Here is a 27930-nt window from a genome sequence, read left to right on the forward strand (position 1 = left end):
CACAGGCGCAGCCATCCTGACACCAAATGATGCCAGAAGACGGGCAGCGCTAAGTGTGCCTGGCCACGGGATAACATAACAGCGCAGGCTCCGGGACGGAATAAAACAACGCTGAGGAGCCGGTGCGCGGCGCCGTGGGGGTAGGAATGACGGCTGTGCTGCGTCACATTACGAAGGAAAGTCCCACCTCCGGGACGGTTTTACGGTATCAGTGGACACATTTTATAAGTGTTAAGTTCTGCGTGTGCAAGGAGCTAAACAAAAATAGCTACCTTTTCCTTGTGCAGCATTACTGCTGCACAAGGTGGCTCTTTCAGTAACAAACGCCTTGGGGGGGGGGGGGACAGATTCCCTTACATTTCAGTTGTTGTGTCAGCGTGGCGGTCGCATGACACATTGCCGGCTACACAGCTGGGGATCAGCTGACGTTACTGAAACCCAATAACACTGGGTCGTATGTTTTGACTGTGCAGACGGCACTTCTGAGCCTCAACTGGCGGTGTTGGAGCACAGGAATTTAAGTTCAGGTGGTAGAAAGATGAACACAACAGGAGACCTGGATAACGTATACAGTGACCTAATTATTTAATCAGGAGGAGGAGTGGCAAATTCCTGCGAGATCCAGGCCTTGTTCATTTTCAGGAAAGTAAGCCGGTCAACGTTATCGGAGGATAGTCGCATGCGACGGTCAGTTAGTACATCACCTGCAGCACTAAAGACACGTTCCGATAATACACTGGCCGCAGGGCAAGACAGCACCTCCAATGCATACTGGCTTAGCTCTGGCCATGTATCCAGCTTTGAGACCCAAAACTTGAAAGGGGAAGAGCCGTCTGGGAGTACAGCAAGAGGGCAAGACATGTAGTCTGTCACCATCTGACGGAACCGTTGCCTCCTGCTGACTGGAGCCGTCTGTGATGGTGTAGACTTTTGTGGGGGGCACAGAAAACTGTGCCACAGTTGGGCCATACTGGTCTTGCCTTGGGCAGAGGCACTGCTTCTGCTCCCTCTTTGTGCAGAGCCTCCTCCACTGCCTGGACGCACTGAGCTGCTTTGTAATGCACTAGCAGCACTTCTCTCAGTTGGAATGGAGAAGATGATGGAATTGACCAGTGTGTCTTGGTACTCCCGCATTTTTCGCTCCCGGTTCAACGGTGTGATGAGGCTTTCTACGTTGTCCCGGTAGCGAGGATCGAGGAGGGTGAACACCCAATAATCAGACATGTTGAGAATGTGGGCGATGCGGCGGTCGTTTCTCAGGCACTGCAGCATGTAATCCACCATGTGCTGCAGACTGCCAACTGCCCAAGAAACGCTGTCCCCTGCTGGAGGCGTGATCTCTGCCTGCTCGTCATCACCCCACCCTCGCTGTACACACTGAGTACTGGACAATTCGGTAACTCCCTCCTCTGGACGGACGTCTTCCTCCTCCATTGACTCCTCCTCATCCTCCTCACAAACTGTCCCCTGCCTACGCGTTTGTGAGGAACCACGTGGCGCTGACTGTCCAGAAGATGATGGAAATGGTGAATCCTCATCCTCCACCTCTTCCACAACATCATCCCTTAGCGCTTGCAGTGATTTTTCAAGCAGGCAGATAAGGGGGACAGTCATGCTGACTAGTGCATCATCTGCACTCGCCATCCGCGTGGAATAATCAAAGGGACGCAAAACCTGGCAGACGTCATTCATAGTGGCCCACTCTGTGGTTGTGAAGTCTGTACGGCGCTGACTGCGACTTTTTTGCGCCTGAAGCAGCTGGTACTCCATTACAGCTTGCTGCTGCTCACACAACCGCTCCAACATATGTAACGTGGAATTCCACCTGGTAGGTAGGTCACATATGATGCGATGTTCCGGCAGGCGGTGTCGGCGCTGCAGAGCCGCAATGCGCGCTTTTGCCGTGCTGGAACGCCGCAAGTGAGCACACTCTAGGCGGACCTTGTGCAGCAGTGCATCAAGATCCGGATAGTCCCTCAAAAAGCTCTGCACGACCAAATTGAGCACATGTGCCAGACATGGGATGTGAGTGAGGTTGCCGAGGCCCAGAGCTGCCACCAGATTTCGGCCATTATCACACACTACCATGCCTGGCTGGAGATTCGCTGGCACAAACCACACATCGCTCTCCTGCTTGATGGCATTCCAGAGCTCCTGCGCTGTGTGGCTACGATTCCCCAAAAAAATTAATTTCAAGACGGCCTGTTGACGTTTGGCCACGGCTGTGCTCATGTCGGTCGTAACAGGTACACGTTCATCACGGGTCCATGTGGAGGTGGACTGTGACGGCTCCTGCAGCGATGATTCTGAGGAACTGGTGTAAGAGGAGGAGTCAATGCGTACAGAATGGATTCCTGCAATCCTTGGAGTGGGCAGGACACGTCCTGCGCCACTCGCACGGTCTGTACCTGGCTCAACAACATTAACCCAATGGGCAGTGAGGGAAAGGTATCGCCCCTGTCCATGTTGACTGGTCCACGCATCGGTGGTGAGGTGGACCTTGCTACTGACGGCGTTCAGAAGCGCGTGTTTTATGTGTCCCTCCACATGCTTGTGCAGGGCAGGGACGGCTTGCCTGCTGAAGTAAAAGCGGCTGGGCACATTGTACTGTGGGACTGCCAATGACATCAAGTCACGGAAGCTGTCAGTCTCCACCAGCCTGAATGACAGCATTTCCAGTGACAGCAGTTTGGCAATGCCTGCAGTCAGAGCCTGTGCTCGTGGGTGGTTTGACGAGAAAGGCCGCCTTTTCTCCCATGCCTGTACTACCGATGGCTGTAGACTGGGCTGGGAGTGTGTGGATGACTGGGAAAGTGGTGCTGCGGGTGGAATTACAGCGGGTCTCTGGACAACAGGGCCAGAGGTTCTTCCACGGCGATCCTGGGAGGAAGCCGAACCAGCTGCGTGTGAGCTAGAGGAAGAGGCAACACGAGCTGAAGAGGTGGTAGCTGCCGCTGTTGGTTGGCCTACCTCTTCAGTGTGTTTTTCTAACTCCGCTGGGTGCCTGTTGCGCACATGTTTCCACATGTTGGAGGTATTGAGGTTGCTGACATTTCGACCTCTTTTGACTTTTTGATGACACACGTTGCATCTGACATAGCAAATGTCATCTGCAACTGTGTCAAAAAAGGACCAGGCACTGCAAGTCTTGGGAGCGCCCTTTTTGGCTTTTGGAAGAGACATGCTCCTAACGGGTGCCAAAGCGGAGGCTGCAGGATCCGCAGTCTTCCCCCTCCCTCTCCCTCTTTGGGCCGTACGGGGAATCTCTTCCTCAGAGCTGCTCCCACCACCTTCCTGTCCCTCACGCCAAGATGGGTCGAGGACCTCATCATCTACACTACCCTCTGCCCCCAACTGCTCCTCCTGGGTAGTCTCAGCAGCAGAGCACGCACCAGTAAGTGGCACCTGAGTGTCATCATCAGCTGATGCGGCCTGCGATGTGGTGACCGGAGCCACTGGCCCACCCGCCTCTTCAGAGGAAGACAGAAAAAGCTGTTGGGCATCACTGCACCCTGCCTCTTCTTCCATTTCTCCAATGCTGCTTGGCTGGCCCCCTGTTTCCAAGCCAAGAGATTCAGAGAACAGAAGTAGAGACGGCTCCTGTCCTGGGCTCTCTGTCTGCCTGGGCAATTTGGCAGGTGGTGAAGAGACAGATGGCTGCTCTCCAGTGCTCTGTGTCTGAGAGGATGTGGCACTAATGGAAGTTGATGCATTAGCTGCCATCCATCCGACAACAGCTTCAATTTGGTCTTGACGCAGCAGCGGTGTACGGCGCTCTGACACAAAGCTGCGCATGAACGACTGTTGCCTGGTGAAAGTGGGTGCTGATGAGTCACCGGTGCCCGCAGCAGGCACAGAATCCCCACGTCCCCTCCCTGCTCCGCGCCCACGCCCACGCCCACGTGCCTTACTCACTGCCTTCTTCATCTTGGTTGACTGATAAAGATAAGCAGAAAAGTACTAACGGATTTGTGTGCTTATTCCTGAGCAACTCCTCCTAACAGGTATAAGAAACACTAATTTTCTAAAGTGTGGACTAGACTTTAATATGAGCTAATGTGGCCTACAGAAATGTAAAGTGGTGTAACTGGTGTGTTTGGTGAACTTTATTATTTATTTCTTTTTTGGGGGCTGAACTGACAACAGATAGAGCTGCAGTCACACAGAGACCGTGCAGACAGACGTAAACGGCGCTGCAAGGCCCAAAAACCCTCCTCTACGTTATCCTATGTAGTGTTTTTCCACAAATTAGCTGGAGACGGGTGGAAAGACACTAATAGGATTTTTTTAAATTAATTAGCAGCAGACTACACTACTTGAAAAAAAATTAAAATTGATTTGGCGGTATGACGCAGTGAACAACCCTGAGCTGGAGACAACCAGGCTACGGCTGCTCACAGACTACAGGGCGAGCTGCAGTCACACGGAGACCGTGCAGACAGCCGTAAACGGCGCTGCAAGGCCCAAAAACCCTCCTCTACTTTATCCTATGTAGTGTTTTTCCACAAATTAGCTGGAGACGGGTGGAAAGACACTAATAGGATTTTTTTAAATTAATTAGCAGCAGACTACACTACTTGAAAAAAAATTAAAATTGATTTGGCGGTATGACGCAGTGAACAACCCTGAGCTGGAGACAACCAGGCTACGGCTGCTCACAGACTACAGGGCGAGCTGCAGTCACACGGAGACCGTGCAGACAGCCGTAAACGGCGCTGCAAGGCCCAAAAACCCTCCTCTACTTTATCCTATGTAGTGTTTTTCCACAAATTAGCTGGAGACGGGTGGAAAGACACTAATAGGATTTTTTTAAATTAATTAGCAGCAGACTACACTACTTGAAAAAAAATTAAAATTGATTTGGCGGTATGACGCAGTGAACAACCCTGAGCTGGAGACAACCAGGCTACGGCTGCTCACAGACTACAGGGCGAGCTGCAGTCACACGGAGACCGTGCAGACAGCCGTAAACGGCGCTGCAAGGCCCAAAAACCCTCCTCTACTTTATCCTATGTAGTGTTTTTCCACAAATTAGCTGGAGACGGGTGGAAAGACACTAATAGGATTTTTTTGAATAAATTAGCAGCAGACTACACTACTTGAAAAAAAAAAAAAAAAAAAAAAAGAACAGTATGAGGCAATGAACCACCCTCCCTGAACTGAATACAACCAGCTATGGATGGCCTATGTGGCTGCACTCAGACTAGAGAGTGGGCTGCACTCACACACACACACACACAGACCTTGCAGATCGCTGTGAAAACAGCGCTACAAGGCAAAAGCAAGGTGAATAGTAGGTGAACACAGCGGTTGCTAAATTAGCCTTTGGAAAGCACAAAGAAGCAAATCGCTATCTCTAAACTGTCCCTCAGTCAGCAAACAGCGTCCTGTCACTAACTGAATTCACAGCAGAGTGATCGCAAAATGGCGCCAGCGACTTTTAAACTGCATCATGACATCATTTCAGCAGCCAATCACAGCCTTGCCAGTAGTTTCATGCCCTCCATGCTAAACAGGATGTGCCCACACTTGGAATCATTCTCATTGGCTGAATTTCGGAGTTTTGAATCTGGGAACTTCCGATTCCGGTATCCGATACGCGGCAAGTATCGGAATCCCGGTATTGGAATTCCGATACCGCAAGTATCGGCCGATACCCGATACTTGCGGTATCGGAATGCTCAACACTACCGACCACCAATCCAATGGACTGCAGCACAGGACAGCGCTGCTCGTACTTTGCATATTAGGCCTCCAGTGCGGTTCCCCCAAAAGCAGAGGGACCGCAGCCATGCCCTGTGACAGTAATTGGGGTGCAAATGACTGGTCTTCTGGACTCAGGAAGTTTGGTAACCGTAGTGAGGGCCACAATTCCCCATCAGCTGATTCCTGGAAAGAGGATGGGCGTCAGCTGTATCCAGGGCGATGCTAAGGACTACCCGGTGGCCCAAGAGGTCATAAACACAAACTGTGGCACCGAGTCCCATGAGGTAGGTGTGGTCAAGGACCAATTGCACCCTATTATATTAGGGCAGGGCATTGTGTTATTTTGGGACTTGTGGGGAAATGGGAGGAAGTCTGGTTGTCTGGACAACAGCCAGATTGCTCCCAAATAAATCTTGTTGCAGGTTGCGGATGATAGGTTTCCATTTTGTGCGCTTTTTGGCGATGAGGATGAGGCTAAATCCACTGAGGCCAAAGTGCCTGAGCTCGAGGTGTTCGAGTGAACTTTGGAACTGCCAACTCAGGGAACTAACTCTTAAAGGGGCATTTGAAAATGTAACTGTGTTAAATAGTGTGCCTCAGGAGCTGGGGATCAACAGTTGGTTCCCTCATTTTGCTGTGATTGGTTATCTGCTTTATAAAGTAACCAAGGCAAGGGGTGAGGTGATAGAGCAGCTATTGGTACTAGGGCCCTTTAGACGCAGGATGTTAGACATGGCTCATTTCCATGTGTTGGGTGGTCACCTGGGGGCAGATAAGCACATTCTGCAGAGATTCTACTGGCTGGGGTGTTACAGAGAAATCTTGAACTACTGTTGTTCCTGCCTGATGTGCCAGCTGACCTCCCCTGTGGCCCACTTCCGCAGTCCTCTGGTACCGTTGCCCATTACCGAGGTGCCATTCGAGCGAATAGCGATGGACCTGGTGGGACCCAGGGTAAAATCTGCATGAGGATATCAGTACATACTGGTGGTCCTGGAATATACTACCTCAGAACCTCTGTGAACCATCCCCAGACAGATGGGCTGGTGGAGAGGTTTATCAAAACCTTGAAGGCTAGGCTGAAGAAAGCAGTGAAGTAGAATGGCCAATACTGGGACTGTCTGCTTCCTTAGCTGTTACTCTCCATCCAGGAAGTTTCCCAAGCGTCCACTGGCTTCTCCCTGTTTGAACTGCTCTATGGATGACACCCTCGAAGGCTCCTGGATGTGGCAAAAGAATAATGGGGGGCTGAAACCACCCCATATAGAAGCGTGGTAGAGCATGTCACCCAGATTCAATAGAGAATTGTCAATGTGATGCCCATTGTGAAGGATCACTTAAGGCTCAGGAAGCCAAGTCCAGGGTGCATAATAGGTCAGCCAGTGTATGACAGTTCAACTCAGGGGATAGAGTACTTGTTCTTGTGCCCACAGTGGAGACCAAATTTCTGGCCAAGTGGCAGGATCCCTATGAGGAAGTGGAGAAAGTTGGGGAGGTCAACTACAAAATCCACAAACCAGGGAAGCGGAAGACCTACCAGGTGTACCATGTGAACCTAATCAAACTGTGGCAGGCCAGAGAACCCAAGGAAGCCCCTTGTCTGCTGGCCATGTCCAATGTCAGTGCAGAGGATTTCAAGATAGCAAACACCTTATCCCATTCACAGAAGAAGCAATGTCAGGAGTTGCTGCAGCAAAACAGAGACCTGTTATCAGAACTTTTGGGGTGTATGAAGATTATAGAGCATGATGTCCTTAAGGAGCCTCATGTCCTTGTCAATGTAAAGCCATATTGGATTCCTGAAGCTTGTCAAGAAGTAATCTCAAAGGAGGTAAAGCGGATGCTTTGAATGGGAGTTATCAAAGAGTCCAAAAGTGGCTGGTCCAGTCCAAAAGTCTTAGTGCTGAAACCAAATGGAGAATGGCGGTTTTGCAACGACTATAGGAAGTTGAACGAAGTTTCTATTTGTGATGCTTGTGCAATGCCCCGAGTTGATGAACTAATTGAGAAGGCTAGGGCCATCTCAGTATATTACTAACCTTGACCTCACGAAAGGGTATTGGTAAATCCCTATGTCCCAAGATGCAAAAGAGAACACTACCTTTACAACGCCCGATGGGTGCTTCCATTACACAAGGATGCCGTTTGGGTTACAAGGTGCTCCAGCTACATTCCAGAGAGTCATGGACTGGATCATGGTTCCCCACAAATGGTACACAGTGGCCTACCTGAATCATATTGTAATTTTCAGCCAGGATTGGGGGAGACATCTGAGCAAAGTCCAAGTGGTACTTGATGCTTGACGGAAGGCAAAAACCCGAAAAAAGTGCTTTGGGAATGCAAGAAGCAAAATACTTTGGCTATGTTGTAGGCAGGGGCAAAATAAAGCCCCAGATAAGCAAAGTTGAGGTGATCTAGGGTTGGCCACAACCCCTCTCAAAGAAGCAGGTCAGGGCATTCCTGGGCATTGTGTGTTAGGGGTCGAGTTCCCAACTCTGCACAGGGGGAATCTCGGGCCATCTCCACTGCGGTCTCCCATTCTTTTCCTGCCGCAGTGGAGCCTGCTCAGCAGAGATGTCGGTCCCAGCATCTCGCTCAGTCTGACTCTGTGCAAAGGGTTACTGCTGCTTTTCCAGCTTCTGCCATTGAAGCCAGTGCTGGGCAGTGGCGAGCAGATGCTTTTGAGACTAAGTCCTGCTTTTCTCCTTCTGAGCATGCCCAGGGTAACATCTCTCATTGGAGATCGAGGGTCACATGCTTGGATACTGCAGCAAAGCCCATTGGTTCTCCAGGAAGGTCCTGAAGGTGCTCAGGCTCTGTGGCAGCCTCTCATTGGTCCTTCCAGGAAGGTCTTGTACTTGCTGCAGCTATATAAGGTTCGCATGGCCGTACGGCTTGTGTGGATTCAGGGACCCGGCTGAAATAAGCCACTTAGAATACCAGCACCTCCGGTGAGGAGATTGTGTGTATGGTTTCAGGGCCCTGGCTGAAATAAGCCACCTAGAATACCGGCTCCTCTGGTGAGCAGATTGTATGTTTGCCTCCTTGACTGCATGACCACAAGCTGCTATCTGCTCAGCAGTGACTGTGTATTCCTGTGGAGTTTAACAGGACACAGTCCTTTCTTTGTAGCGACTCTGTGAAGCGACAAAGATCGCTTCTACCGCCATATAGTGCTGCCGTTTGCCAGCAGCAGGTTCTTTTCCTGCATGGTGGTCCCCGGGCTGCAAACACACCAAATAACATCTCTATATTTACTTGGTGCATTCCGCAAGCCCTAACAGTATACTAGCGCCAGGGTCTGGCTGGTAAATGGCGGACGATCAGCATCCACAGCGGTACATCCAGCAGCTGGAGGGTAGGTTGGCGGCTCTTGAGCGCACAACCTCAGCTGTGGATGTTACTGCATTCGCTGCTCAGGCTGCCAGTGTAGCTGCAGCCAGTTTGTCCTCTGCCACCCCTTCTCCGACTATATTTCATCTCCCGCTTCCAGACAAGTTTGCTGGTGACAGTAAGCTATGTCGGGGATTCGTGAGTCAGTGCTCCATACATCTTGAGCTCCTGGCTGCATGTTTTCCTACAGAACGGGCGAAAGTGGGATTTATTTTATCCCTTTTGTCGGGCAGGGCGTTGGAGTGGGCAATGCCACTATGGGAGCGTAATGATCATGTGGTGCAGAGTGCTCCTCTCTTCCTGGATGCTCTGAAACAGGTCTTTTTGGACCTCGTGTCACCCACGATACCGCGCTCCAATTGTTGGCAATTGCACAGGGTTCGTCCATGGTCAGCCAGTTCGCCGTCCAATTCCGGACTATGGTCTCTGAGCTGGAGTGGCCTGATAAAGTCCTTATTCCGGTGTTCTGGAAAGAACTGGCAGACCATGTGAAGGACACCTTGGCCACCAGGGAGATTCCCGCCACACTGGAGGTGCTCATTACTATATCTACCCGCATCGCCCTCCGTTTTAACGAGCGGAGGTTAGAGCGGACCCAGTGTAGGCAGAGGTTTCGGCTCGCTCCCGCCTTCGCCAGACCTCTAGAATCTTCCATTCAGGCGTCCAACTCCCATGAGGCCATGGAGGTTTCTCGAGCGGGACCTAAGTCTCGGACCGCTCGAGTACCTGTTGTTTGTAGAAATTGCCAACAACAAGGACATTATGCAAATAATTGTCCATGGCGGTCGGGTAAACAATCGCGTCTAGTAACCATTGGAGGAGGTTCACTAGACACAGCGGCATTTTCCTCCAAGCTGTCCTTCAAAGGGACAATCATGTTAGGCTCATCCTCTCTAATAGTCGAGCTTTGTGTGGACTCTGAAGCAGAGGGGAATGTTATGTCCTCTGCTTTTGGTCTGCACCATGCAATACCTCTGGTGATGCTTGCCAAACCGGTGACTGTTAGAGTTTTGAATGGGTCGACACTTCCCTCACAAATCACACACCAGACTGTCCCTTTCACGTTATCTATGTCCCCTTCCCACCAGGAGATTATTTCCCTTCTTGTTCTTCCCGAGGGAATGGACGAGATTCTGCTGGGAATACCCTGGCTCTGTTTCCACCCCCCACATATTGAGTGGACCTCTGGGAGGATATTGGTTTGGAGTGATTCATGTAAGGGCAGATGTGTGAGGGAGTGCGTTCAGGTTTCCTCTACTGAGATACCCGCAGATCTCTCTTCCCTTCCCAAGTGCTATTGGTCCTATGCAGACGTCTTCTCCAAAAAGGCTGCGGAGACCCTTATGCCTCACCGTCCCTATGACTGTCCTATTGATCTCTTGCCTGGAGCAGAACCTCCTCGGGGACGGGTCTATCCCCTCTCTCTCCCAGAAATGGAGGCTATGTCCCAATACATCCAGGAGAATTTGGCAAGAGGGTTCATTAGGAAGTCAGTGTCACCTGCAGGGGCGGGGTTCTTCTTTGTGCAGAAGAAGAATGGAGAATTACGTCCTTGCATAGATTACAGGGGTCTTAACGCCATCACCGTTAAGAATAAATACCCATTGCCCCTGATTTCTGAGCTCTTTGATAGGCTTCGGGGAGCAAGGGTATTTACCAAATTAGATCTGCGGGGTGCTTATAACTAGTGTTGAGCATTCCGATACCGCAAGTATCGGGTATCGGCCGATATTTGCTGTATCGGAATTCCGATACCGAGATCCGATACTTTTGTGGTATCGGGAATCGGTATCGGGATCGATATTAATGTGTAAAATAAAGAATAAAAATAAAAAATATTGATATACTCACCCTCTGACGCGCCCTGGTTGTAAGCGCCAGCCTCCGTTCATAAGAATGAGCGCTTGAAAGTCCTTAGATGACGTCGCGGCCTGTGATTGGTCGCAGAGTGGTCACGTGACCGCAACGCGACCAATCACAAGCCGTGACGTCATCTAAGGTCTTTCAAGCGCTTGAAAGACCTTAGATGACGTCACGGCTTGTGATTGGTCGCGTTGCGGTCACGTGACCGCTCCGCGACCAATCACAGGCCGCGACATCATCTAAGGACTTTCAAGCGCTCATTCTTATGAACGGAGGCTGGCGGTTATATCGGTAAGGTCCAGGATGCGTCGGAGAGGTGAGTATATCAATATTTTTTTTTTTTATTCTTTATTTTACACATTAATATGGATCCCAGGGCCTGAAGGGGAGTTTCCTCTCCTTCAGACCCTGGGAACCATCAGGATACCTTCCGATACTTGGTGTCCCATTGACTTGTATTGGTATCGGGTATCGGTATCGGCGATATCTGATACTTTTCGGGTATCGGCCGATACTATCTGATACCGATACTTTCAAGTATCGGACGGTATCGCTCAACACTACTTATAACCTGATTCACATTCGTGAGGGGGACGAATGGAAGATGGCGTTTAATACCAGGGATGAGCACTATGAGTATCTGGTGATGCCCTTCGGGCTCTGTAATGCCCCAGCCGTTTTCCAAGACTTTGTCAATGATATCTTCCAGGATATGCTCTCCACCTCGGTCGTAGTCTATCTGGATGATATTCTCATCTTCTCTCCAGATATTGACTCCCACTGGAGAGATGTTGGCAGAGCCTTCGACCTCTTATGGGCAATCTCCCTCTAGTTTGAGAAGTGTATGTTTGAGCAGGAGTCTTTACCTTTCCTGGGCTATATCATCTCTGCCCAGGGATTGGCTATGGATCCTGCCAAACTACAGGCTGTGATGGACTGACAAGAACCCCATTCTCTTAAAGCGGTGCAGCGCTTTATGGGGTTCATAAATTACTATCGTCAGTTCATTCCCCACTTCTCAACTTTGGTAGCTCCCTTGGTAGCCCTCACCAAAAAGGGAGCAAATCCCAAATTGTGGTCTGAAGAGGTCTCCAAGGCTTTTTCTTCTATTAAGTCTCATTTTGCTAGCACTCCCATCGTACATGGTCCCGATGTTGATTAGCCATTTATAATGGAGGTGGATGCCTCATCCGTTGGTGCAGGAGCAGTCCTCTTCCAAAAGGATGCTCAAGGCCGGAAGCATCCTTGCTTCTTCTTCTCCAAGACCTTCACACCAGCGCAGAAGAATTATTCCATCAGAGACAGGGAGTTGCTAGCAATGAAGTTAGCCTTCTCGGAGTGGAGACATCTTTTGGAGGGGGCTCGCTTTCCCTTCCAGGTCTTCACGGACCACAAAAATTTGGTTTATTTACAAACAGCCCAGCGGCTAAATTCTCGTCAGGCCAGATGGTCCTTGTTCTTCTCCTGATTCCACTTCACCCTCCATTATCTCGCTGGGGAGAAGAACATTCGTGCTGACGCCCTCTCTCGCTCCATTGTGTCATCTGAGGAGAGGAAGGGGAGCCTCGGCTTATTGTCCCTTCTGAGAGCTTGAGAACCGTAGCTCCAGTTTCGCTAGAGTCTGTGCCTCCAGGCAAGACTTTTGTACCCATTAATTTGGGACCGGAGGTTCTCTCTTGGGCTCATTCGTCCAGGGTGGGTGGACACTTTGGGACAAAGAGGACATCTGAGCTGCTGGCGAGGACGTACTGGTGGCCACATATCGTCCGTGATGTCAGAGATTATATTCGGGCGTGTGTCTCCTGCGCCAAAAATAAGTCTCCTCGACAACGGCCAGCTGGGTTCCTCTATCCCTTGCCAGTGGCAGACAGGCCCTGGGAGATGGTTGGGATGGACTTTGTGGTGAGTTTGCCCAAGTCTAATGGCTGTATCATCATTTGGGTTATCACCGATCATTTTTCTAAAATGGTGCATTTGGTGCCGCTTCCATGGCTACCTTCTGCACGGGCCTTGGCAGCATTGTTCATAAAACACATTTTCCGCCTACACGGTATGCCAGACAAAATTGTCAGTGACCCGGGTCCCAGTTTGCGTCTTGGTTCTGGAGAGAGCTTTGTCGTCTTCTCTGCATTGAGTTGAATCTCTCTTCCGCATATCATCCTGGGACGAATGGGTTGGTAGAGAGGGCCAACCAGACCTTGGTCACATATCTGCGACATTTTGTCTCAACCAGGCAGGATGACTGGGCTTCCCTGCTACCGTGGGCAGAGTTTGCGCCGACTCCACTGGACAAACCCAATTCCTCCTTTACTATGGTCAGCATCCGCGGGTACCTATGCCTATGCCTGTGTCTTCCGCTGACTCCAGGGTGGCAGACTGGGCTGTGGAGGCACGGGATATTTGGAACTGCACTCTGGATGCCATTCAGGCCTCCAAGGAGAGAATGAGGTCCTCCGCCGATGCACATCGGCGCCCCACTCTGACCTTTTCTCCTGGGGACTTGGTGTGGCTGTCAGGACTCTGAACATTTTTTACCTTTTGTGCATTACTGCCCTTTTCCAAGATGGCATCTTTGGTCTCATGTGCACTGTCTCTTCCTGCTATAAATCTCCACCCCAGTCTTCAGTCTGTACTAGAGTATTCTGCCTTGCATCCAGCTCCTGACCTCTGATTACTCCCTGGCTATATACCTGCTGCTGTGAACCTGTGTGGTGATCCTGCTACTCTGCTCTGAGTTCCTGCTGCTACACCAGTTTCCAGTAATCCTCCTTCATCTGCTGCTCGTGTTTACTTCCATCTGCATTTGCTGGACATGTAAGCTGCTGCTGCTTTGTTATAACCTGAGGCTATTAACCAGGCTTTCCTGGTTGAGCTAAGATATGATTTGAACTGCCTATAAGCATATCTATCTGTGTCTGGACTAAGACAAGGAATTGTTTGTGTCAAGTATCCTCAAGAATAACTGTGCTTCATAGACTTTCTGCTTGATTGCATTTTCCTCTGAAGTTTCCTGTAGACTGCTAAGCTGCGTTTAATATTTACACCAAGTGTTGTGGACTTGAGTTTCTCTCTGCACCTGTTTGAATCACTGTGTGATAATATAGACTTTACCACTTATAAAACTGTGTCCTGTAGTTGTCTTGTTCCACGCAAAGAGTCTCCTGAGTTATCCCCTATAATTATTACAGTGGCTCTCCGCACGTAACATCAGGCTGCGAGTTGAGTCCACTAAATTTGCACCTCGCTACTTGGGCCCTTTCAAGGTCCTCGAACAGGTTAACCCTGTGGTCTACTGTTTAGCCCTTCCTCCACGCCTGGGTATCACCGACACCTTTCATGTGTCCCTCTTGAAACCTGCATACATGTCTCGGTTTTCCGAGTCATCTGCCGGGACATCGGGCTCGTCTACGGATGATTACGAGGTGAACGCTATTTTGGGGTGCAAGGTGGTACGTGGCAAAAATTTTATTTGGTGGACTGGAAGGGTTATGGTCCTGAGAGCCTGCTGAGCATATTCAGGCTCCACAGCTCATTGCTGCCTTCGAGCGTGGTGAGGTCCAGGGGGGGGGGCCCTGGGGGGGTAATGTTGGGGGTCGAGTTCCTGCCTCTGCACAGGGGGAATCTCGGGCCATTTCCACTGCGGTCTCCCATTCTTCTCCTGCTGCAGTGGAGCCTGCTTAGTGGAGATGTTGGTCCCAGCGTCTCGCTCAGTCTGACTCTGTGCAAAGGGTTACTGCTGCTTTTCCAGCTTCTGCCATTGAAGCCAGTGCTGGGCAGTGGTGAGCAGACGCTTTTGGGACTAAGTCCTGCTTTTCTCCTTCTGAGCATGCCCAGGGTAACATCTCTCATTGGAGATCGAGGGTCACATGCTTGGATACTGCAGCAAAGCCCATTGGTTCTCCAGGAAGGTCCTGAAGGTGCTCAGGCTCTGTGGCAGCCTCTCATTGGTCCTTTTAGGAAGGTCTTGTACTTGCTGCAGCTATATAAGGTTCGCATGGCCGCACGGTCATGCGCTAGTATCAATGCATGTTATGAGTTTTGCGCCAATGTGGCCACGCTTGTGTGGATTCAGGGACCCAGCTGAAATAAGCCACTTAGAATACCGGCACCTCCGGTGAGGAGATTGTGTGTATGGTTTCAGGGCCCCGGCTGAAATAAGCCACCTAGAATACCAGCTCCTCCGGTGAGGAGATTGTATGTTTGCCTCCTTGACTGCGTGACTACAAGCTGCTATCTGCTCAGCAGTTACTGTGTATTCCTGTGGAGTTTAACAGGACACAGTCCTTTCTTTGTAGCAACTCTGTGAAGCAACAGAGATCGCTTCTACCGCCATATAGTGCCGCCATTTGCCAGCAGCAGGTTCTTTTCTGGCACGGTGGACCCCGAGCTGCGAACGCACCAAATAACATCTCTATATTTACTCGGTGCGTTCCGCCAGCCCTAACATTGTGAGATATTACTACCGGCTCATCCTGAACTTTGCCATGGTAGCAACCTTTATGACGGATCTCCTTAAAAGGACAAAGTCGGCTATGGCTAAGTGGTCTCCAGAAGCCTTCCAGGAACTGAAGCTGGCCTTGTGCAAACAGCCGGTGTTGGTAGCACCCAATTTCTCCAAGGCACTTGTGGTCCAGATTGACGCATCGGATGTTGGGCTGGTTGCTGTCTTATTTCAAAAGGTAAACGTGGAAGAACACCCCATAATGTATCTCAGCTGAAACTTGTTGAGAAAAATCACTCCATAGTGCAGAAGGAATGTTTAGCCATCAAGTGGGCATTGGACATTCTTGGGCAAGAAGTTCAGACTGGTGTCAGACCATGCGCCTTTGAGGTGGATGAGTGAGAAAAAAGGGAACAATGCCTGAGTGACCATGTGGTTCCTAGCACTTCAGGATTTTAACTTTCATGTGGAGCATAGCTCAGGGAAACTGCATGGCAATGCTGATGCTCTGTCGAGAGTCCACTGTTTATTGGCAGAAGGTGCCAAGCCCCCTGGCTTTGGGCAGAGGGGGAGGGTATGTAAGATGGCCGTTGGACAAGTACTTGAAGGGAGATATGTGTCATCACGGCTATTAGCTGCGGTGATGTGAGCTTGGAAATATGCTCCATCACCTATAGTGCTGAGAGAGTTATTTGGTCATTCCAGGGCCAGGTTTTATGTGCAGTCATAAGAGATGGATGGGAATGACTGCTCACATAACCCAACCCAGGGGCGTGTTTTGGCAGATAAAATAGAGGCCGGATCTCTCATACAGTGTCTGTGGCTGGAGGTCTCCACACCTCCAGTATGTGTTGCTTAAGGCACTGACTTGAGCGGGTGGAGCCGCAGTGCTATATGAACTATTTACTTGCAGTTCGTGTTCACCTTCAGTGTGTGTTGTTAAAGGCACCGACCTGAGTGGGCGGACCCACAATTACCATATAGACTATTTGTTTTCACTTTGTTTTCACTTTGTGCCAGAAAAAGCTCTGTTTTATTTTGCCACCCGATGCAGTTTATGAAGTGAAATAAACTTGTCTGGACTTTGCATGAAAACCGCCTCCTGTGGTTACCTCAAGAGCAGCTGAGTGAGTACAAACCTTTATGATAGATAGATAGATAGATAGATAGATAGATAGATAGATAGATAGAAGTTGTAGGAACAGCATCAAAGTATTACCTCAAATGATATACAGAGTTTTCCCAACCAATAAACCAATGGTTTCCAACAATAAAATATGAAAGGAAAACAGCACAAAAAAATGAAAAAAAGTTGACTTGATTGACCAATGGCGTGGCGATGTTTTGGATGTAATATCCTTTCTCAAGCTTAAGAAAGGATATTACATCCGAAACGTCGCCACGCCATTGGTCAATAAAGTCCACTTTTTTCATTTTTTTGTGCTGTTTTCCTTTTTTTTATAGATATATACCATAGATAAGGGGTAGATACGATAGATAGATAGATAGATAGATAGATAGATAGATAGATAGATAGATAGATAGATAGATCAAATGAATTAATGAATTAAAATATATTTTCAGATACATAGACCGTTCTGGAGTTCAGATATTTATTTTTGCCAGTATAAAAAGAAGTACATTCTGAGATATTTTATTATTCCAAGCCAGTACCTTTTTATTTCAACATGAAAAACTCCATATTGTGTCTGAAAGTCTTTCATGTCCAGACTTTTTGCAAATGACCTCTTTCCTGTAGAAAGTGCTTGTTTTTTGCTGAATGCAAAGATCATTCATTGGAAAGGGATCAATGCTGCTCTTAGACACTAGGAATTAGCCATCCTTTGGTTCACTGGAGGTTAGTTATAATCACATGACCTCCTTTTGCCAGCTTTGTGGGTGGCAAGGCATTGGTGAACTGAGGAAAAAGAAATAAAGAAGACAAGTTGAAAGGAATGAATAGAGTTCTATTAACCTTTTCAAGAGCCAATAATAAACTGTTGGTATACTTAAACCATGTATATGATTAGCAGAATAAATAGTATAATACAATGTTTCTACACACTGACAACAAACAAACCCAAGCGTTTGTGTTGAGCAATATGAAGTCATAAAATGTATTAAAATCAATGCTGTTATAAAATAATTCTAAAATTCTAAGTAGTAATTACTTTAGTTTGTGTACAGATGTAGAGCAGGTGGTTTGTAAATTTCATATATTAAATATCTTTTACAGACGTTGTTACAGACACCTGCTCTGTATCCACCCGGTCATGGTGTAAGAATCTATTGAAAGTTTGGGGAGAGTTAAAAACTGTTGCTGCCCCTATTGAAGGAAGCACTATAGCCTATTCTGGGTGGCACTGCATAGAGGTTGATTCCGTTCTGACAATGTTGTTTAGCTATCATTTGCTATTTTAAATGAATTGGAGCAATCCCCCTTTTTACAACATTTGTTTTCTATTATGGAGAGGTGCAGCAGTTGAGGGCAGACATGTGAAAGTGGCTGTTTGATTCTGTTTTTCATCCTCCTGACCCTGCCTTTGTCCCATCTCACCCTGGGAATGTCACGCCTCAGTACTTCACTTTGAGATGCTCTAGAAAGTGGCTTTGTTATTCCATTTTTTTAGACACACACGAAATTGTTCTCATTCCCCCTGCTGTAAAAGATACTTCAAATTGGGGCTCAGTTCACAAGTGCAATGCAATTTGGCTAAGCTCAACCTTTGTTCTGCTTGTACAAATGACCAAACAGAGTACACATTATACAGTTGATCTACTGCTGCCTTAGCACTGCAGTGAGAGGCTGGGAGAGAGCTAATCCCTCCAGTACCAAGGTGGTATTTTCTATGTTGGTACTATTTCCAACAGAGAAAAATGTGGAAATGTGTATTTTATGTCTTTCACAAAGGCTCAGCATCCCTCCGGTCATAATCCAATTTCAATTGGTCCTTTTATATAAAGCTTATAATTATTTCATTCACCTATCTATCACATAAAGTGGAGAATTAGCTATCACCATTATAAATGAACATCTTAGTCAATAAAAGCTTGGTCTGGATCCATACAGCTTATTATATACACACTTCCAAATACAACAGTCCAGCTAGAAATTTTTGAGCATTTTTCAAGAAAAACTAAATTTTATTTAGTATCTTACTATACTGTAACTTAGAAAAAAATCCAGATTGACAAATAAAACTTAACGACATGAAAAAAATACAAAGAAGCCAATAGCCTACTTCTACGTTCACCAGTAGAAATGATCAAATCCGACAAAATTTTAATTTAGCAGATTTCGATACCTCGAATTAGACTCGGATATTGTTCCTCATTAGGGATCATGCACATGAACATATTTTTGGTCCAAGTGTGATCAGTCAAAACATCGCTTCAGACTCGAACCAATGTTTTTCTATGGGACTGTGCACATCTCCAATTTTTGCACGGTCTGGCTCGCAGTTAGCCCAAATTGGATCTGATATCAGATCCCACTCAGCCATGGAAATTAATGAGTCTGTGGAAAACATGGGAATCCACTCAGAAAAAAAAATTATATTCACTTTGTCCTAACTCTCACACATTCTTTCTTGCAGCTCTCCACCTGGTTCTCCACAAAGTTATTCTTCTGGACCGGTAATCCATCTTCACAAGTGCTCTTTGGTGATTCTTATATGTATTAAGAGTCTTTCCATGTGAAGTCTTTCCAAACAATAGAACAAAATACCACAGCACTCAGATATGCTTTTAAGATTTAAGTTTTATCGATGTCAGTATGTGGTATAGAAAGGATGGCCAATATTAACATTTTGGTCTATCCCAGACCTTGGTTATAGCCTTGAATAAAATAATAATTTGCAATTAATACATATAGAGTATGTCAAACCCACACACAGGCAATACAAGTACAAATGAAAAAATTAAAACTAAATATGCAAATATTAAATAATACTCCTGTCACATGTTAAGTACATAGAAAATGTATGTAAGAGAATCGATAAAAGTTACATGTTAACTACATATTGCAGTGAACGCAATGATATTTCACACTATTGTTTAGAGGGACATTTCCTACAGCGGAGATCCACGGTCTTCAAACTATGAGTGCCGAACAGAATTTGATTGATTACATGTGATAACATTATATTACACCGCATGAGACACAAAGTGCCGAAAAGAACTTTGAAGACAGAAGACACCATACCGAAGAGAGATAGCTCCATGGAGAGATGAGTGTGGGCCTTGGCCATGTATGTACCACTAAGGTCCTGCCATCCGATATGCATTTAGTCTCACATACCACCATTCCATCTATAATCCAATGTTTGACAAAGCTCAAGTGAGATGGCAAAACGTCACAATATAATCTTGGATTATGTAGCAATAAACCTATATTAAAACATTATCCAAAATATAACGTGACAATAAACACTAAATTGATCTAATTTGTAGCACCAGAATCTTTTTTTCAACGTGCCATGTTCTATCCTCTAAATCACTCTTTCCCAAACTTAAGGCCCCATTCCCACAACAGATCAAATGTCAAAATCTTATTAGTAATGCACAGGTGTTGGAATTATTGCTCTCCTGGGCAATACTAAGGAAATCCTGAAAACATGTACTGTTGGGGACTGTGAAGACTGGAGTTTGGAACACACTGATCTAAAACTTTTGTTTAAAGGGAACCTTCCCCCCCCAGGGCCTATAAAAGTAAAAGAGTCACCTTCAGCAGCACTAAGGCTGCATTCTGTGAAGGCTGTTCTTTATGTTTATTATCCCTAGGAACGCTGAAATAATGAGCTTTATATTATTTATTATTTATATTTATGACTTTCAGGTGATGTTAAGATATCGTGCCTGCATGTAACGGAGGCCCCAGATCTCGCCCCGCAGTGTGTTATGATTTATTCACACTGCGGGGCTAGAATCTCTGCGCCTGTCCCCTTCTCCCTCTGCCTCTTTCCTCCAGAGATCCTCACTACGCAGGGGCCAGATTCCCAGCCCCGCAGTGTGAATACATCATAACACACTGCAGGGCGGGATCTGGGGCCTCCGCTACACGCAGGCGCGATATCTTTACATCACCTGATGTAAGTTCCCGAGCAGCGCGCACAGCGCATGGCCGAGAACTGATTGCAAAGCGCAGGCTTCGGTGACATCACGAGAAAGAGCGAAGGCGGTGCCCGGAGGCCAGAGGGTTGAGTAAGGGGGAGAAAACATACCTCCCTGACTCAATACAGAGGTATGGTGGGAAATTTCTAAAACTCATTATTTCAGCATTCCTAGGGATAATAAACATAAGAGCCACCTTCGCAGAATGCAGCCTTGGTGCTGCTGAAGGTGGGTGGGTGACAGGTTCCCTTTAAGTGTTGTATGTAAGCACATATATGTAATGCACAACAAAATGCTTCCTACCTGTTATGATCCTAGTGGCAAGGATCGCAGGTCGGACTAGCTAAGTAACTGAACAGACTACTAGCTCTGGGGAAGTGGTAACTAGATTGACCGCAACCTGATCCTATCCGCAAACAACTATAGGCAGCCGTGGAACGTTACCTAAAAATCCTAGACGTCTCTTCACGGCCTGAGAAACTGACTATTCCTGGAGGGAAAGAAAGTCCTCTCTTGCCTCAGTGGAATGACCCCAAAGATATAGAATAGCCCCCCACAAATATTAACAGTGAGTTAAGGGGAAAGCACAAACGCAGAGATGAAATCAGATTTAGCAAATGAGGCCCGCTAATACTAGATAGCAGAAAATAGGAAGGGAACTGTGCGGTCATTAAAAAACCCTATTCAAAATATCCACGCAGAGATTGCTCGAGCCCCCGCACCAACTAACGGTGCGGGGGAAGCAACTCCGTACCCCAGAGCTTACCAGCAAAAAGAAATCACATATTAGCAAGCTGAACTAGACTCATCATACACAGAAATCATATTGCAGGCAGATGAGCAAAAAATATTCAAACAGAACTTAGCTTATCCTGAAGAGGCAGAAAACGAGATAATCAGGAGTAATCAGAATAGCACTGAATACATTGACAGCCGGCAACAAGTGGAAGTGAAGCAGAGCTAAATAGGAGCCTCCCTGGTGAATAACGAGGCAGCTGATCCAGCCAGACCCGCAGGATAATAAACCAAACCACCAGGGGGAGCCAAAAAAACAAAGTCACACAATACCATCTGTGACCACAAGAGGGAGCCTGAAAACGGAGTTCACAACACCTACCATTTTTATTAGCATTTCAATTGTGCCAATCCATGCTGAAACTTCACCTTGCCAAGTATTAAATAGTCTTCACAATGTTTTTTATAAGTGCAATGGAGAAAATTCAAGAAACATGTAACAAAAAAAAGAAAAAAAATCAATTTGCAGTGAGAGCCAAATGGAAAAGACCTTTGTTGTGAAATTGGATTCTGGGCTCCCCCGGTGGCCACTTGTGGAATTTAACTTGTGTGCATCATCCCCTCTGTTCACCTGCTCCTATCAGGATGTGGGAGTCGCTATATAACCTTGCTCCTCTGTCAGTTTCATGCCGGTCAACAATGTAATCAGTAGCCTTTCTGTGCATGTTCCTGCTACTAGACAACTCCCAGCTAAGTTGGACTTTTGTCCTTGTGTGTTTTTGCATTTTGTTCCTGTTCACAGCTGCTGTTTCGTTACTGTGTCTGGAAAGCTCTTGTGAGCGGAAATTGCCACTCTGGTGTTATGAGTTAATGCTAGAGTCTTAAAGTAATTTCTGGATGGTGTTTTGATAGGATTTTCTGCTGACCATGAAAGTGCCCTTTCTGTCTTCATGCTATCTAGTAAGCGGACCTCGATTTTGCTAAACCTATTTTCATACTGCGTTTGTCATTTCATCTAAAATCACCGCCAATATATGTGGGGGCCTCTGTCTGCCTTTTGGGAAAATTTCTCTAGAGGTGAGCCAGGACTGTCTTTTCCTCTGCTAGGATTAGGTAGTTCTCCGGCTGGCGCTGGGCATCTAGGGATAAAAAAACGTAGGCATGCTACCCGGCCACTTCTAGTTGTGCGGCAGGTTTAGTTCATGGTCAGTATAGTTTCCATCTTCCAAGAGCTAGTTCTCATATATGCTGGGCTATGTTCTCTCGCCATTGAGAATCATGACAGTTTGACCGGCCCAAAAAAGGGTTAAATTACTGGCTGAGAAAGGAGAGAAAAAAGAAGTCTGCTACAATTTTTTTTTTTTTTTTTCCCTCTAGTTCTGAGTGTGCTCTTAATTGAATCACTTGCTAGTCTGCCTATACTGCAGCCTTCCTCTCTTCCTCTCCTTCTAATCCTTGAATGGCTCTGTGTTCACCTGTTTCAAATGGATCTTCAGAGTGTAGCTACAGGTTTGAATAATCTCGCCACAAAGGTACAAAATTTGCAAGATTTTGTTGTTCATGCACCTGTGTCTGAGCCTAGAATTCCTTTGCCTGAATTCTTCTCGGGGAATAGATCTCACTTTCAAAATTTTAAAAATAATTGCAAATTGTTTTTGTCCCTGAAGTCTCGCTCTGCCGGAGACCCTGCACAGCAGGTCAGGATTGTAATTTCCTTGCTCCGGGGCGACCCTCAAGACTGGGCTTTTGCATTGGCACCAGGGGATCCTGCGTTGCTCAATGTGGATGCGTTTTTTCTGGCCTTGGGGTTGCTTTATGAGGAACCTCATTTAGAGCTTCAGGCGGAAAAGGCCTTGATGTCCTTGTCTCAGGGGCAAGATGAAGCTGAAATATACTGCCAAAAATTCCGCAAATGGTCTGTGCTTACTCAGTGGAATGAGTGCGCCCTGGCGGCGATTTTCAGAGAAGGTCTCTCTGATGCCATTAAGGATGTTATGGTGGGGTTCCCTGTGCCTGCGAGTCTGAATGAGTCCATGACGATGGCTATTCAGATCGATAGGCGTCTGCGGGAGCGCAAACCTGTGCACCATTTGGCGGTGTCTACTGAGAAAACGCCAGAAAATATGCAATGTGATAGAATTCTGTCCAGAAGCGAGCGGCAGAATTTTAGACGAAAAAATGGGTTGTGCTTCTATTGTGGTGATTCAACTCATGTTATATCAGCATGCTTTAAGCGTACTAAGAAGCCTGACAAGTCTGTTTCAATTAGCACTTTACAGTCTAAGTTTATTCTATCTGTGACCCTGATTTGTTCTTTGTCATCTATTACCGCGGACGCCTATGTCGACTCTGGCGCTGCTTTGAGTCTTATGGATTGGTCCTTTGCCAAACGCTGTGGGTATGATTTGGAGCCATTGGGGGCTCCGATACCTCTGAAAGGGATTGACTCCACCCCATTGGCTAGTAATAAACCACAATACTGGACACAAGTGACTATGCGTGTTAATCCGGATCACCAGGAGGTTATTCGCTTTCTGGTGCTGTATAATCTACATGATGTTTTGGTGCTGGGATTGCCATGGCTGCAATCTCATAACCCAGTCCTCGACTGGAGAGCTATGTCTGTGTTAAGCTGGGGATGTAAAGGAACTCATGGGGACGTACCTTTGGTTTCCATTTCATCATCTATTCCCTCTGAGATTCCTGAATTCTTGTCTGACTTTCGTGACGTTTTTGAAGAACCCAAGGTTGGTTCACTACCTCCGCACCGGGAGTGCGATTGTGCCATAGACTTGATCCCGGGTAGTAAATACCCTAAGGGTCGTTTATTTAATCTGTCTGTGCCTGAACACGCTGCTATGCGAGAATATATAAAGGAGTCCTTGGAAAAGGGACATATTCGTCCTTCGTCATCTCCCTTAGGAGCCGGTTTTTTCTTTGTGTCTAAGAAAGACGGCTCTTTGAGGCTGTGTATTGATTATCGTCTTTTGAATAAAATCACGGTTAAATATCAATATCCGTTACCACTGCTTACTGATTTGTTTGCTCGTATAAAGGGGGCCAAGTGGTTCTCTAAGATTGATCTCCGTGGGGCGTATAATTTGGTGCGAATCAAGCAGGGGGATGAGTGGAAAACCGCATTTAATACGCCCGAGGGCCATTTTGAGTATTTGGTGATGCCTTTTGGTCTTTCAAATGCCCCTTCAGTCTTCCAGTCCTTTATGCATGACATTTTCCGCGATTATTTGGATAAATTTATGATTGTGTATCTGGATGATATTCTGATTTTTTCGGATGACTGGGACTCTCATGTCCAGCAGGTCAGGAGGGTTTTTCAGGTTTTGCGGTCTAATTCCTTGTGTGTGAAGGGTTCTAAGTGTGTTTTTGGGGTTCAGAAGATTTCCTTCTTGGGATACATTTTTTCCCCCTCTTCCATCGAGATGGATCCTGTCAAGGTTCAGGCTATTGGTGATTGGACGCAACCCTCTTCTCTTAAGAGTCTTCAGAAATTTTTGGGCTTTGCTAACTTTTATCGTCGATTTATTGCTGGTTTTTCTGATGTTGTAAAACCATTGACTGATTTGACTAAGAAGGGTGCTGATGTTGCTGATTGGTCCCCTGATGCTGTGGAGGCCTTTCGGGAGCTCAAGCGCCGCTTTTCTTCCGCCCCAGTGTTGCGTCAGCCTGATGTTGCTCTTCCTTTTCAGGTGGAGGTCGACACTTCTGAAATCGGAGCTGGGGCGGTGTTGTCGCAGAGAAGTTCCGACTGCTCCGTGATGAGACCTTGTGCTTTTTTTTCCCGTAAATTTTCGCCCGCCGAGCGGAATTATGATATTGGGAATCGGGAGCTTTTGGCCATGAAGTGGGCTTTTGAGGAGTGGCGTCACTGGCTTGAGGGGGCCAGACATCAGGTGGTGGTATTGACTGACCACAAAAATTTAATTTACCTTGAGTCTGCCAGGCGCCTGAATCCTAGACAAGCGCGCTGGTCGTTGTTTTTCTCTCGGTTTAATTTTGTGGTGTCTTACCTACCGGGTTCTAAGAATGTTAAGGCGGATGCCCTTTCTAGGAGTTTTGAGCCTGACTCCCCTGGTAATTCTGAGCCCACAGGTATCCTTAAAGATGGAGTGATATTGTCTGCCGTTTCTCCAGACCTGCGGCGGGCCTTGCAGGAGTTTCAGGCGGATAGACCTGATCGTTGCCCACCTGGTAGACTGTTTGTTCCTGATGATTGGACCAGTAGAGTCATCTCTGAGGTTCATTCTTCTGCGTTGGCAGGTCATCCTGGAATCTTTGGTACCAGGGATTTGGTGGCAAGGTCCTTCTGGTGGCCTTCCCTGTCACGAGATGTGCGAGGCTTTGTGCAGTCTTGTGACGTTTGTGCTCGGGCCAAGCCTTGTTGTTCTCAGGCTAGTGGATTGTTGTTACCCTTGCCTATCCCGAAGAGGCCTTGGACGCACATCTCGATGGATTTTATTTCGGATCTGCCTGTTTCTCAGAAGATGTCTGTCATCTGGGTGGTGTGTGACCGTTTCTCTAAGATGGTCCATCTGGTTCCCTTGCCTAAGTTGCCTTCTTCTTCCGAGTTGGTTCCTCTGTTTTTTCAAAATGTTGTTCGTTTGCATGGTATTCCGGAGAATATCGTTTCTGACAGAGGGACCCAATTCGTGTCTAGATTTTGGCGGGCATTCTGTGCTAGGATGGGCATAGATTTGTCTTTTTCATCTGCTTTCCATCCTCAGACTAATGGCCAGACCGAGCGGACTAATCAGACCTTGGAGACATATTTGAGGTGTTTTGTGTCTGCGGATCAGGATGATTGGGTTGCTTTTTTGCCTTTGGCGGAGTTCGCCCTCAATAATCGGGCCAGCTCTGCCACCTTGGTGTCCCCGTTTTTCTGTAATTCGGGGTTTCATCCTCGATTTTCCTCCGGTCAAGTGGAATCTTCGGATTGTCCTGGAGTGGATGCTGTGGTGGAGAGGTTGCATCAGATTTGGGGGCAGGTGGTGGACAATTTGAAGTTGTCCCAGGAGAAGACTCAGCTTTTTGCCAACCGCCGTCGTCGTGTTGGTCCTCGGCTTTGTGTTGGGGACTTGGTGTGGTTGTCTTCTCGTTTTGTCCCTATGAGGGTTTCTTCTCCTAAGTTTAAGCCTCGGTTCATCGGCCCGTACAAGATATTGGAGATTCTTAACCCTGTGTCCTTCCGTTTGGACCTCCCTGCATCCTTTTCTATTCATAATGTTTTTCATCGGTCATTGTTGCGCAGGTATGAGGTACCAGCTGTGCCTTCCGTTGAGCCTCCTGCTCCGGTGTTGGTTGAGGGTGAGTTGGAGTACGTTGTGGAAAAGATCTTGGACTCTCGTGTTTCCAGACGGAAACTCCAGTATCTGGTCAAATGGAAGGGATACGGTCAGGAGGATAATTCTTGGGTCACTGCCTCTGATGTTCATGCCTCCGATCTTGTCCGTGCCTTTCATAGGGCTCATCCTGATCGCCCTGGTGGTTCTGGTGAGGGTTCGGTGCCCCCTCCTTGAGGGGGGGGTACTGTTGTGAAATTGAATTCTGGGCTCCCCCGGTGGCCACTTGTGGAATTTAACTTGTGTGCATCATCCCCTCTGTTCACCTGCTCCTATCAGGATGTGGGAGTCGCTATATAACCTTGCTCCTCTGTCAGTTTCATGCCGGTCAACAATGTAATCAGTAGCCTTTCTGTGCATGTTCCTGCTACTAGACAACTCCCAGCTAAGTTGGACTTTTGTCCTTGTGTGTTTTTGCATTTTGTTCCTGTTCACAGCTGCTGTTTCGTTACTGTGTCTGGAAAGCTCTTGTGAGCGGAAATTGCCACTCTGGTGTTATGAGTTAATGCTAGAGTCTTAAAGTAATTTCTGGATGGTGTTTTGATAGGATTTTCTGCTGACCATGAAAGTGCCCTTTCTGTCTTCATGCTATCTAGTAAGCGGACCTCGATTTTGCTAAACCTATTTTCATACTGCGTTTGTCATTTCATCTAAAATCACCGCCAATATATGTGGGGGCCTCTGTCTGCCTTTTGGGAAAATTTCTCTAGAGGTGAGCCAGGACTGTCTTTTCCTCTGCTAGGATTAGGTAGTTCTCCGGCTGGCGCTGGGCATCTAGGGATAAAAAAACGTAGGCATGCTACCCGGCCACTTCTAGTTGTGCGGCAGGTTTAGTTCATGGTCAGTATAGTTTCCATCTTCCAAGAGCTAGTTCTCATATATGCTGGGCTATGTTCTCTCGCCATTGAGAATCATGACAGACCTTATTGTACATAGCATGCTTGCTAAAATTACAGATAACTAGATCATCCAAGTGTAACTAAAAGTCTGTGTTCATAACTTTACAATACAAGACAGCTAGGCAAGCAGAAATAATCACTGCTATGAATGTTCCTTTCAGATTTGTAAAATGACACTTACCATATTTTTCGGACTATAAGATGCACTTTTTTCCTCCCAAAATGTGGAGAAAAATGGGGGGTGCGTTTTCTAGTCCATATGTATGGGCTCTGGCTGTAGTGGGGAGGTGGGGGAGCGGTTTTGGGGGAGCAGCGGTCACAAGAGGCTGGAGCCAGTGGCTCCTGCTAACTCCTGTACCCGCTGCTAAAGAGAAATGAATATTCACTGCATTCCACGCATATGGGCTTAGAGGGCAATGAATAT

At 47.3% G+C, this 27930-nt stretch overlaps 1 long non-coding RNA gene across 1 annotated transcript; it reads right to left on the reverse strand.

Moving 5' to 3' along the window:
* Nucleotides 1-20700: 20700 nt before the first annotated feature.
* On the reverse strand, nucleotides 20701-27633 carry LOC143775600 (uncharacterized). Its single transcript, XR_013215673.1, has 3 exons — nucleotides 27530-27633; nucleotides 21629-21800; nucleotides 20701-20814 (listed from the first exon to the last, which is right to left on the reverse strand). It is a non-coding gene; the product is annotated as an uncharacterized LOC143775600 (long non-coding RNA).
* Between the last annotated feature and the right edge of the window lie 297 nt (nucleotides 27634-27930).

The sequence above is a fragment of the Ranitomeya variabilis genome, chromosome 5 (genome assembly GCF_051348905.1).
Source record: "Ranitomeya variabilis isolate aRanVar5 chromosome 5, aRanVar5.hap1, whole genome shotgun sequence".
Taxonomy (NCBI): Eukaryota; Metazoa; Chordata; class Amphibia; order Anura; family Dendrobatidae; genus Ranitomeya; species Ranitomeya variabilis.